This window comes from Jaculus jaculus, chromosome 7 (assembly GCF_020740685.1).
Source record: "Jaculus jaculus isolate mJacJac1 chromosome 7, mJacJac1.mat.Y.cur, whole genome shotgun sequence".
Lineage (NCBI taxonomy): Eukaryota > Metazoa > Chordata > Mammalia > Rodentia > Dipodidae > Jaculus > Jaculus jaculus.
In genome coordinates, this window is record NC_059108.1 from 69,547,576 (window position 1) to 69,560,424 (window position 12,849).

General features: G+C 44.1%; 1 protein-coding gene across 1 annotated transcript in view; it reads right to left on the minus strand.

Annotated features, from left to right (window-relative positions):
* Acin1 (apoptotic chromatin condensation inducer 1) overlaps positions 1–12,849 on the minus strand; it is a 74,059-nt gene that overhangs the window by 9,944 nt on the left and 51,266 nt on the right.

Consider the following 12,849-nt stretch of genomic DNA (forward strand, 5'->3'; position numbering starts at 1 on the left):
AGCACAGTTCCCCACTGCCCAAATGGGTTAACGCTGCTGCTGCTGCTGTGTGTGTGTGTGTGTGTGTGTGTGTATGTGTGTAGCTAGGACCACACCAGTTCCTAGGTAGTAACTCACCAGAGGCCAAGTGACTTTGATTTACCCACAACCCATGGCCTCTCCATCCCCTAGCCACAGGCACCTTTATTTTGCATGAGGACCTAACGGAAGCTGATTCATTAAAGGGGGGGGGGACTGGCCAAGGCTGTCTGTGGCAAATGATCTTGACCTTGTGATTAATCAACCACTTAATGCTATCTTCAGGATCTAGAGACACCAGGAGTGGGGAATGGGGACAGTAGAGCTGGTGAGTTTGTGCCTCAACAAGGACTTTCTCTCATCCTATGAAAAGTACAACTGTTACTTTTACCTGTTCTTGCATTAGACTTTCACCTAGTTTCTTCCACTCCCTCATTCCAATTTCCAAGAGATACAGAGCAGGCCTCTCAAGTCAGTACTCACCCTCCCCCACACAATGCAATTCCCAACACTGAACCCACTCTCCCATTCTTACACAAGTTAGCACCCACTTGAGACAAAGAATCCCAGATTCACATCAGATAAACTATCTTCCCACCTTTGTTTTCTGTCACCATCATTAATTTCTAATCACATCAAATATTAGGCATAAATAAAAAAAAATCAAATCAAGATGTTCAGGGGCCCAAGTATCAGAAAAGGGGAAACCAAGACTCCCCAGACTGATAACAAGCACCAGAAAATTTAACATTCCCAACAGGAAGCCTGACACTCAGAGGTCAGAACAGCCTCCTAGAGCAGTGAGGGAGGGATGCACGAGTTGAGGGGGAGGGGGAACGCCAGAATTGTGCCCCCAGCTAACAGGCCCCCACAGAAACACCCAATCAGTTGCTTAAATCTACAAAAAAAAAAAAAAGTCTATGACAAAAACCCAACTAAAATAAAAATCCAACCAACCTAGTTCCCAGAGAGAACAAGTGGGGCCAATTAGAAAAGCTGAGCAGGAAGGACAAAGGGAAAAAGCAGAATGACCAAAAACAAACCAAAATGAAAAAACTATGAGCAAGCTAAGGAAGACGAGGTGAATTAGAGGGGTGGGAAAAGGGATACATGGAAATGTGAAGCTCTCACCCTTCTTTGCTGTCTGATAACATGATTTTTTTTTCTCCCCCTGGAAGTGCTGTTAATCCCTTTCTGGAATGGAAGAAATAACAAAAACCAAACAAAAAAATCCTAAAAAAAAAACTAAAAAGAAAAAAAAAAACAAAAAAAACCCCAAACAAACAAACAAACAAAAACCAAACCAACCACTTTCCTGGTCCCAAGCTCCCACCACCTCCTCCCAGCCACCCGATCCAGAGAGAAAATCGAGATGCAGCAACTGGGGATCCAAAAAATGTTAAATGGAAGGGGAGGTGGTGGTGGAGCAAGGTGGCTAAAATTGATCTGGCTTTTAAGAGATAAGCGGTAAGTTCTCACGGCAAACCCCGAGTTCGGCTGGATTGATCTCTCTGGAGGAAGAGGGCCAGGCTGCTGGTAATAGTTGGCTCTATTGTATTGGCGAAGCGGCAGCGATCAGCCGGAGACATGCAGGGGAGCCATCTTGCCACTTACCCAGCAGCCCGTGTGTGCGGATGGGGGAGGGCCCTGATGCAGCAAGGGGAGGGAATAAGAAGAGGGAGGGACCTGAGTGAGCAAGCCTCTTATCCTCTGGCAGACTACTGGGAGTCAACTGCTGGCTCAAAAGGCAGAGCCTTTTTCCTGCTTTTCTCAGGTTGCACTAGCTACCAAAGACTAGCCCCACAAGGCCCAGGTGCTTTCTCCCAGTTTCCCAGGAGGCAAGGGAGGGGCCAGGTCCAGAGAACATAGAAAATTACAGCTGCCTGATTGGCAGACACTAGTAGAAAAGGAGAGAAACGGCAGAGCTGGGAATGAAAAAAAAAAAAAAAAAAAAAAAAAGTTGAAAAATAATTTAGAGAATCAAAGCCACTATTCCAGAGTGGAACTAGCCATCTACTTTTTTAAGTAATTTATTTTATTTCATTTTATTTTTTGGTTTTTCAAGGTAGGCTTTCATTCTAGCCCAGATTGACCTGGAATTCACTATGTAGACTCAGGGTGGCCTTGAACTCACCATGATCATCCTACCACTGCCTCCCGAGTGTTGGAATTAGAGATGTGTTCCAACTTGCCCAACTTGTTTTATTTTTTAATGTGCCTACCACTGGGCCAGTCATGCTCAAAGTTGGGTGGTGGAATAGGAATTATCACTATTCAATCTAGTAACTAGTAATCCCCATGTGTAACTACTCTAGCTTGTCTCGGGAATGGAGGAAAGCAGATAAAAAGCAGAGTTACTTTTCCAAATTCCAGTGGCCCAGAAGATGACTTTATTTCATAGTCTTTAATAAGGTCACTCTCCCTTGGGCTGCCTAAAGCCAGAAAGGACAAGAATAAACAGGGCATAAGTGAAGCTTAAAGACCACTTCTTAGAGGAAGTGATTCAAGGGGAGGGCTCTGAAGCAGTGCTACTTGGGGCAGGGGAGGGAGAGGTCATATAGGCAAAATGGGACTGGGAGGAAAGAGAAAAACACTAATCATGGGTAACTTCACCAGAGCAGATGTGAAGAGGGAAATCAGATCCTAGCAACAAATGTACTCAGGGGGCTGTGTGAAATGGCTCAGCAGTTAAAGGCTCTTGCTTACAAAGCCTGCTGCCCTGTCTGATTCCCTAGCACCTATGTAAAGCTGAATTGACAATGGGAGGCAGAGCCAGGAGAATCCACTAGTGGACCAGCTAGACTGGTGTTCATTTGCAGCTGCAAGAGACTGTCTCAAAGAAGGTGTAAGAGTAGACACCTTCTCTGGTTTTCCTGACCTCCACAAGTGCACCATGGTAGGCACACTACACACATTGATCTCTTTCTGTCTCAGCCTAGGCTACAGTCAGTGAGACTCCCCCTCCCCCCCTTAAAAAAATAAAAAGCCCTCAGGCTGCACATAAGCATTCCCAGCACTTGAAGGGCTAATGCAGGAGTGCAGCAGTTTGGGGCCAGACTAAGCTAGAGATACTCTCTCAAAAACAAAAACAAAGATCTGGGCGCATACCTTTAATCCCAGCAGGTGGGAAGCAGAGGATCACTGTGAGTTAAGAGGCCAGTCTGAGAATACATAGTGAATGTCAGCCTGGGCTAGAGAGAGACCCTAACAGAAAAACAAAACAAAACAAAGAAACAAAAAGCACTAAAGCTGGGCGTGGTGCTCCGTATCTTTAATCAGAGAGCTCAGAGGCTGAGGTAGGAAGATTGCTATGAATTCAAGGCCAACCTGGACTGCAGATTGAGTTCCAGGTTCCTTGCTTCAAAAACCAAAGGGAAACTGGGCGTGGTGGCGCATACCTTTAATCCCAGCACTCGGGGAGGTAGGAGGATCACCGTGAGTTCAAGGCCACCCTGAGACTACATACTGAATTCCAGGTCAGCCTGGGACAGAGTGAGACCCTAACTTGAAAAAACAAACAAACAAACAAACAAAAAAACCCAAAACAAAAACAAAAACAAAGGGGACTGGGAAGAAAAAATACAAAAAAAAAATACAAAAGAAAAAATACAAAGGGCTGGAAAGATGGCTCCATGGTTAAAGGCACTTACTTGCAAAGCCTGCTGGTCTGGTTCCCCCCCCCAATCAAGCATCTTAACCACGGACTCATCTCTCCAGTCCTACAAAGTCCCCTTTCACATAGTGGTCCCTGTTTGCTCAGAATGTTCTCAGAGAAAATTGAGAAAGAGGGGGCAGAAATAATTTAAAAGCCATAAGCCAGGTGTGGTGGTGCACACCTTTTATCTCAGCACTTGAGAGGCAGAGGTAGGAATATTGTTGTGAGTTCAAGGACAGCCTAGGTTAGAGTGAGACTCTATTTTGAAAATGAAAAAGAATATAACAGGCAGAGGACAGGGCTGAAACACTGTCTTCCAGACATGAAGTGGCTGCTGCACTCATGACCTCACAGCAGCTGTCATTACCTGCACAGGACCTGCACAATACTGGGCCCATCAATACGTAGTCATGAATGATTGAAGAGGGGAAAAAAAAAAAAAAAAAAGTGAGCCCTTAATCTGGCTTGCACGCTTGTGTGGCCCCAAACTCACCATCTTAAAACTGTATGATGCTGCCAAATTCCTGATTTTCTCTGTGTATTTATTTCACAATCTGTAAAGGGTGGATGATAATATCTGTCATAGACAAGTGTAGTAAGTGTTAGTTTTGTAGAATCTGGCTTAGATGATACTCCAAGTTAAGATAAGAGTATGTAAACACCACATGTACAAGGGCTGGGGATGTGGCTTAGCTGGCAGGGTGTTTGCCTAGCATGCACAAAAAAGCCCTGGGTTCTATCCCTAGCAGTGCATAAAAACAAGATGTGGGGCTTGGAGAGAAGACTCAGTGGTTAAAGGTACTTGCTTTCAAAGCCTAACAACCTGGGTTCAATTTCCTAGTATTCACATAAAAGCCAGATACACAATGGGGTGCATGTGTCTGAAGTTCATCTGCAGAGGCAGGAAGCTCTACCATACCCATACTCACTCTTTCAAGTAAATTATTAAAAAATAAAAATGCAATATTCAAAAAAATAAATAAAAATTAAAAACCAAGCCAGGCATAGTGGTTCACATCTTTACGGCCAGCACTCAGGAGACATATGTAGAAAGATTGCTGTGAGGCTGAGGCCAGTTTGGGATCACAGACAGAGTTCTAGGGCAGCCTGGGCTACAGTGAGACCTTACCTCAAGATAACAACAAACAAGCAAACAAACAAAAACAAGGTGTGGTGGTATAGGTCTATAATCCCAGTACTTGGGAGGTAGAGGCAAAAGGATCAGAAATTCAAGGTTAGCCAGATATGATGACACGCCTTTGATCCCAGCACTTGGGGGGCAGAGGTAGAAGGATCACTATGAGTTCAAGTCCACCCTCAGACTACATAATGAGTTCCAGGTCAGCTTGGGCTACAGCAAGACCCTACCTCAAAACACACACAAAAAAACCCCCAGAAGTTCAAGGTCATCCTTAGCCACATAATGAGTACAAGAAGCACCTGGGCTAAATAAGACCAAACAAACTCGGGTATGGTGGTGCTCGCCTTTAATCCAGCACTCAGGAGGTTGAGGTAGGGGACTGAGCTTGAGGAAAGCCTCAGTTATAGTTCCAGGTCAGCCTGGGCTCGAGTGAGACCCTACTTCCAAAAACATAAACAAGGGCTAAAGAGATGGCTCAGTGGTTTATGTTTTAGAATTTTTAAAATAGAGTTAAAAAAATAGAATCTTCACAAGAATATGGCACAGAATATGTTATCATCAAACATGCTCAAATCAATGTTTTTCTACACTTTGTTTTACAATACTTTCAGCTGCTAAAAACCTCTCTATACATAGTTGTAGGAAGAACTGCTGGGCTGGAGAGACAGCTTAGTAGGCAGGCAATTGCCTGTGAAGCCTAAGGACACCAGTTTGATTCTCTAGGACCCATGTAAACCAGACGCACAAGGGGGCACATGCATGTGGATGGAGTTTGTAGTGGCTGGAGGCCCTGGCACGCCCATTCTCTCTCTCTCTTTCACTCTCTACCTCTTTCTTTCTCAAATAAACAACAAAAAAAATATTTTTAAAAATTACCCACCTTCTGTTATTTGAATTTTTTTAAAAAGAATATGAAGGGCTGGGGAAATGGTTTAGTGGTTGAGGAACTTGCCAAAGGACCCAGGATCAATTCCTCAGGACCCATGCAAACCAGATGGCCCATGTATCTGGAGTTTGTATGCAGTGGCTGGAGTCCCTGGCGTGTCCATTTTCTCTCAAATAAATAAAAAATAAAAATAAAAAAGAGTAAGAATAATCCCCCAAATTTTTCCTTTGCCTTCTTAAGACAGGAAATTTGTGCCTTCTGCTTCCCTATAAATTCTGTGGGACTCCAGAATTACTAAGACTTGAAGACAGTAAGGAATTCCTGAAACTGTTCCATCTCTATCTCATTTAAATTCTTCAACAAAGTGTTTCTGAAATCTTTGAAAATTCGTGAAGTTGTACAGTAAATATGGGAGGGGCAGGAATCCATAACTGAATACACACAAAGCATTTATAGTCCAAAAGAAAAGGACAGAATTACCTGAGTGCTAATAATATCACATTCTGCCTGGGCATGGTGACACACGCCTTTAATCCCAGCACTTGGGTTCACCATGAGTTCAAGGCCATCCTAAGACTACTGAAGCCAGACTACATAGAGAAATCCAGGTTAGCCTGGACAAGAGCAAGTCCTACCTTGAAAAATAAAACAAAACAACCCCTGCCTCCCAAAAAAATCACATTCTAATTCTTATACAACTATGAATGAGATTCAGAAAAATTAATGGAAAAGATAATTCCTATATATGTTCAAGTTTTAGTTATTACAGGAAACTCATGGGAGGCTAAGGACCCAATATGAAAATTTAGTAAGAAATACTGACACTTGATACCTCCAGTTTACAAGCTCCAAGACAAATAAAGATAGTATGGTTTTGGAGAGTACATTCTTAGATAAAACTTCTCAATGAACAACTCTGCTGATGACAACAAATTATACTTGCTTACTTGTTTAATTTTTGTTTACTTCTTACTTATTAATTTGAGAGTGACAGAGCAAGAGAGAAAGAATGGACGTGCCAGAGCCTCCAGCCACTCCAAACCAACTCCAGACATGTATGCCACCTTGTGCATCTGGCTAACGTGGGTCCTGGGGAATTGAGCCTTCAACAAGGGTCCTTAGGCTTCACAAGCAAGCACTTAACCGCTAAGCCATCTCCCAGCTTACTTTTTGTTAGAAAAAAATCACTTACAGCAATGGCATCACAGGTCCCTTGGAGATTATCAATTAAACTGTCTACTTTTGTTGTTTTTTTTCAAGGTCTCATTCTAGCCCAGGCTGATCTAGAATTCACTATGTAGTCTCAGGGTCACCTCAAACTCATGACAATCCTAAGGCCCAGCTCAGTTTCTACTTTGTTTATTCCAGCATTAGCAAGGGGAAGGAGGGCTAGCAGGAAGATGGAAGAAGTTGAAAGGAGGGGGCCGGATTCAGTACAGGGTGGGCAGGGTGACTGTCCATGGTCCTCCCTGGCAGTTGTGCTTTGCCCTCCTCGAACTGGCTAGGTGAATCTTTTTTTCAGTTTCACTCTACCCCAGGCTGACCTGGAATTCACTATGTAGTTTGAGGCTTGCCTCGAACTCATGGCGATTTTCCTACCTCTGCCTCCTGAGTGCTGGTATTAAAGGCGTGTGACACCACGCTGGGCCTCCGGCTATGTGAGTCTTGCTCTTCTTAGGCAGATGCCTTCTGCTGAGGCTGTGAAGAGTGACACCATCTAAACACCTTCTTGAACATTTCTTTTAGTGCTCTGAGCTTTTCCTTCCCCACCTCCTCACCCCAAGGCCTTAAGAGATGGTGAGTGAGGAGTTACAGAATTTTTTTTGGTCAAGGCAGGGTCCCATTCTGGAACTCACTATGTAGTCTCAGGCTGGCTTGGAACTCACGGGGATCCTCCTACCTCAGCCTCCCAAATGCTGGGATTAAAGGTGTGTGCTACCACGCCCACTTTTTTTTTTTTAATACTTATTTATCTGGGAGAGAATGGGTGTGCCAAGGCCTCTTCCTGCTGCAAATAAGTTCTATGCACGTACACCACTTTGAACCCTGGTAGGTAGGCTTTACAAGCAAGTGCTTTTAACAGCTGAGACATCTCCTTAGCCCCTCTTTTTTAATTACCTTATTAGATAGAAGGAAAAAAAACATATAGGGGCTGGAGAGAGATGGCTCAGAGGTTAAAGGTGTTGCTTGCAAAGCTTGATGACCTGGGTTCAATTCCATAGTACCGATGTAAAACCAGATGCAAAGTAATGCATGTTTCTGGAGTGTGTTTACAGTGGCTGCAGGTCCTGGTGCACTCATACCCTGTCTCTCACAAACAAAACAAACAGCTGGTGGGTGGGGCATGCCTGACACTACATATACATTCCAGGTGAGCCTGAGTTAGAATGAAACCTTACCTTGAAAAACACCCCACAAAACAAACACACACACACAATGGGCATGGCATGGTGGACATGCCTTTGATCCCAGTACTTGGAAGGCAGAGGTAGAAAGATTGCCATGGCTCGAGGCCACCCTGAGACTACATAATGAATTCCAGGTCACCCTGGGCTAGAGTGAAACCCTACCTCAAAAGGAAAAAAAAAATAAGGGAGCCGGAGAAATGGCTTAGCAGTTAAGGTGCTTGCCCACAAAGCCTAAGAACGCCTGTTCAAATTTCCAGGTCCCAAGTAAGTGCACAATGTCACACATGCACACAAGGGGGCACACGCACCTGGAGTTCACTTGTAGCAGCTGAAGGCCCTGGTACACCCATTCTCTCTCTCTCCTTCTCAAAAAAATAATTTTAAAAAGGTCTGGAGAGATGGTTTAGCAGTTAAGGCACTTGCCTGCAAAGCCAAAGGACCCACGTAAGCCAGATGTCCAACACGATAGAAAGCCCTTTCTCTCTCTCTCTCTTGCCCTTTCTCAAATAAATAAAAATATAATAATAATAACAATAATAATAATAGTAAAATTTTGCTGGGCGTGGTGGCACATGCCTTTAATCCAGCACTCAGGAAGCAGAGGTAGGAGGATCATCATGAGTTCAAGGCCACCCTGAGACTTAATAGTGAATTCCAGGTCAGCCTGGGCTAAAGTAAAACCCTTACCTCGAAAAACAAAAAAAAGCCGAGTGGGGTAGTGCACGCCTTTAATCCCAGTACTCAGGAGGCAGTGCTAGGAGGACTGATGTGAGTTCAAGGCCACCCTGAGAATACCTTGTGAATTCCAGGTCAGCCTGGGAGACCTACCTCAAAAAACCAAAACAAAACAACAAAAAAAACCCAGAAAACAACAAAAACAACAAAAAACTGTCCAAGTTATTTCTGAGAGCGGGAGAGAGTAAACAATTCAAGAAGCCAAGAGGCGGGATGGCTTATGCCTGTAATTCCCACAGTGGATGATACTGAATTCTAGGGCAGCCTGGGCTCCATAGTGAACTCCCAGTCAGGCTGGGCTTCAAGCAAGTCTTTGTCTCAAAAACAAAAGATCAAGGCACTTAGCGTAACCATGAATCATTACAGTAGAAATATACTCACACTTCCCCAAATTGGAGCAGCTGTAAGCCAATTTGTATTTACTGTAGAGAATTTATGGAATTGACAAGCAGTAAAAACAATGGTGTGGGATCTGGATAGATGGGACTCAGTGGTTAAGGTGCTTGCCTACAAAACCTAACAACCCAAGCTTGATTCCCCAGTACTCATATAAAGCCAGATGTACAAAGTGGCCCACACACCTGAAATCCATTTATAGCAGCTAGACAGAGGCTTTGGTGTGTCCATACTCTTTTTCTTTTTTGGTTTTTCGAGGTAAGGTCTCACTTTTAGCTCAGGCTGACCTGGAATTCACTATGTAGTCTCAGGGTGGTCTTGAACTCACATGATACTCCTATCTCTGCCTCCCGAATGCTGGGATTAAAGGCAAGGGCGTGCACTACCACGGGCTCTTCTCTGTCTCTTTGCAGTAAATAAAAATATTTTTAAAATCCTACCAATGGTATGGACTATCTGACCATGCGCTCTGATTCTTCCCCAGGCAGCATACTTGCTGGTGCTGAGATGGAGCATCACAGTAGTCAACCTAGCAAAAGAAAAGATATGTGGCCCAGACCCTCCCTCAAAGCCTGACCTCTTTAATCACTCAGCTTTTGCAGATACCATACCACACTCTGTGTGGGTTTCCTCTGTTATTTGGTTAACTGGAAAGTATTTGTGGGAGGTAGGTGGGAGGTTGACAGTGTCTCAATCTAAATCCCAGACTGGCCTCAAACTCAAGTCAATTGGCCTCAGTATCCCAAGTGCTGGTACTGTAGGTGTGATGCCCCTCAGTGTTTGTGTTCTCTGTATTCCTCACTGTTGGAAATGTTACTAGTCCCAGTATCTACAGCTGGATCTGATAAATACTAGATGTTCACTACACTACTAACTAAGCTTATTCTTCCTTTGTATCAAGACTTTGTGTAGGTGCTGGGGATGTGGCTTGTCAGAAGAAGAAAAAGTATTTCCTTTTACAAATGCACAAGGACAAATATGCATAGTTTCAAGAGCTTGAAGTCACTAGTGTCTGCTAGGTTTGTATACACAGAAGACTACAAAGATTCAGTAGTGGGGCTGGGGAGAGAACTCAGTGGTTAAAGGAGTTTGCTTGCAATCCAGATGACCCGTTTGATTGCCTAGCATCCACGTAAAAAGCTGAATATAAAGTGGTACATGTGTGTCTGTGATTACAATATTCCTACCTTAATGTGAGGCAGAGACAGGAGAATCTGGAAGCTCACAGGACAGCCAGACTGGCAGATGCACAGCAGCAAAACAAGATACCTTGCCTCAAAATCAATTCAAAACAAAAAACTGTGTTGGGCTGGAGAGATGGCTTAGCGGTTAAGCGCTTGCCTGTGAAGCCTAAGGACCCCGGTTCGAGGCTCGCTTCCCCAGGTCCCACGTTAGCCAGATGCACAAGGGGGTGCACGCGTCTGGAGTTCGTTTGCAGAGGCTGGAAGCCCTGGCGCGCCCACTCTCCCTCTATCTGTCTTTCTCTCTGTGTCTGTCGCTCTCAAATAAATAAATTTAAAAAAATAAAAAAAAAACAACTGTGAAGGTATCATGGTGATTGAAAGAAATGACCACAGTGCTCAGTACCGCAATATCTCTATCACATCTTCCAAGGCTCAGGGTCTAATGCGGAAGAGGTGGCGGAAAGAATATAAGAGCCAAAGGAAGGGCAGGACTCCTTACAACGTGCTCCCCCCAGAAACAAAATGTCCTGGATATCCATGGCCTCACAGTGCTTGACACTACCTACATAAGAGGAGGAAAAGATCATGACATCAAAAGTAAAAGAGAGACTGATTGAGATGGGGAGGGGGTATGATGGAGAATGGAGTTTCAAAGAGGAAAGTTGGGGGAGGGAGGATATTACAATGGGGTATTTTTTTTAATAATCATGGAAGTTGTTAATAAAAATTTGGAAGGAAAAAAAAAACCTGTGAGCAGAGAGGACAGACACCCCAGGTTGTCCTCTGACCTCACTGTGCAAGCCCATATAACCACCATCTAAGCACAGACATTAACAAAAAAGAAAGAGGAAGGAAGGAAAAAATTCAGTTGTGAGTGGAAAGGTTTAAGTGGGGCTAGGGTACAGAGAGATGAGGCATAGAAACAATCAAAACTAAGTATGTATAAAGAGCCATGAGGAAAGAAGGCTCAGTGGTTAATGCACTTGCCTAAAAATCCTAACAAACAGGTTCAAAGTCAGATGCACAAAGGGTTTTTGGAGGTAAGGTCAGCTCAGGCTGACCTGGAATTCACTATGTAGTCTCACGGTGGCCTTGAACTCATGGTGATCCTCCTATCTCTGCCTCCCGAGTGCTGGGATTAAAGGCACGCACCACCATGCCCAGCTTCTACTTCTCTCTCTCTCTCTAAAAAAAGAAAAAAAAAAAGCCACAGTGCTGGGCATGACGACACACCACATCTTTAATCCCAGCACTCGGGAGGCAGAGGTAGGAGGATCACCATGAGTTCGAGGCCACCCGGAGACTACATAGTGAATTCCAGGTCAGCCTGGGCTAGAGCAAGATTCTACCTAGAAAAACCAAAAAAAAAAAAAAAAAAAAAAAAAAAAGCCACAATGAAACCTGCTATTAAACTAGTTAAAAAACAAAAGGAGACTGGAGAGATGGCCTGGCAGTGAAGACATTTGCCTGTGAAGCCTAAGGACCCAGGTTTGATTCTCCAATAACCACTTAAGCCAGATGTGTACATGCATCTACAGATCATTTGTAGTGGCTAGAGGCCCTGGAGTGCTCATTTTCTCTCCCTTTAATAATATCTTTAATATATAATATCTCTTTAACAATCTTTCTCTTTAATAAATAAATTATTTCAAAAAAAAAGCTGGGTGTGGTGGCACATGCCTTTAATCCCAGCGCTTGGGAGGCAGAGGTAGGATTACTGTAAATTCAAGGCCACCCTGAGACTACATAGTGAATTCCAGGTCAGCCTGAGCTAGAGACCCTACCTCAACCCCACCCCCACAAAAACAAAAACAAAAACAGGGCTGGCTGTGTAGATGGCTCAGCAGTTAAAGATACTTGCTTATAAAGTCTGACAGTCTGGGTTTATTTCCCCAGTACCCATGAAAAGCCAGATGCACAAAGTAGCACATGCATCTGGAGTTGATTTCTAGTGGCAAGAGGCCCTAGTACTCCATTCTCATTCTTTTTTTCTAATTTATTTTTATTTATCTTACAGCAACAGAGAGAGTAAGAGGCAGATAGAGAGAGAGAATGGGCACGCCAGAGCCTCCAGCCACTGCAAAAGAACTCCAGAAGTGTGTGCCCCCTTGTGCATCTGGATAACGTGGGTCCTGGAGAAGTGAGCCTCGAACCAGGGTCCTTAGGCTTCACAGACAAGAGCTTAACCGCTAAGCCATCTCTCCAGCCTCCATTCTCATTCTTTCTCCATGGGAATAAATAAAATTTTTTAAAAATTATTTTTATTTATTTATTTGAGAGCGACAGAGAGAGAAAGAGGGAGATAGAGAGAATGGGCGCACCAGGGCCTCCAGCCACTGCAAACGAACTCCAGACACGTGCGCCCCCTTGTGCATCTGGCTAATGTGGGTCCTGGGGAATCGAGCCTCGAACCAGGGTTCTTAGAT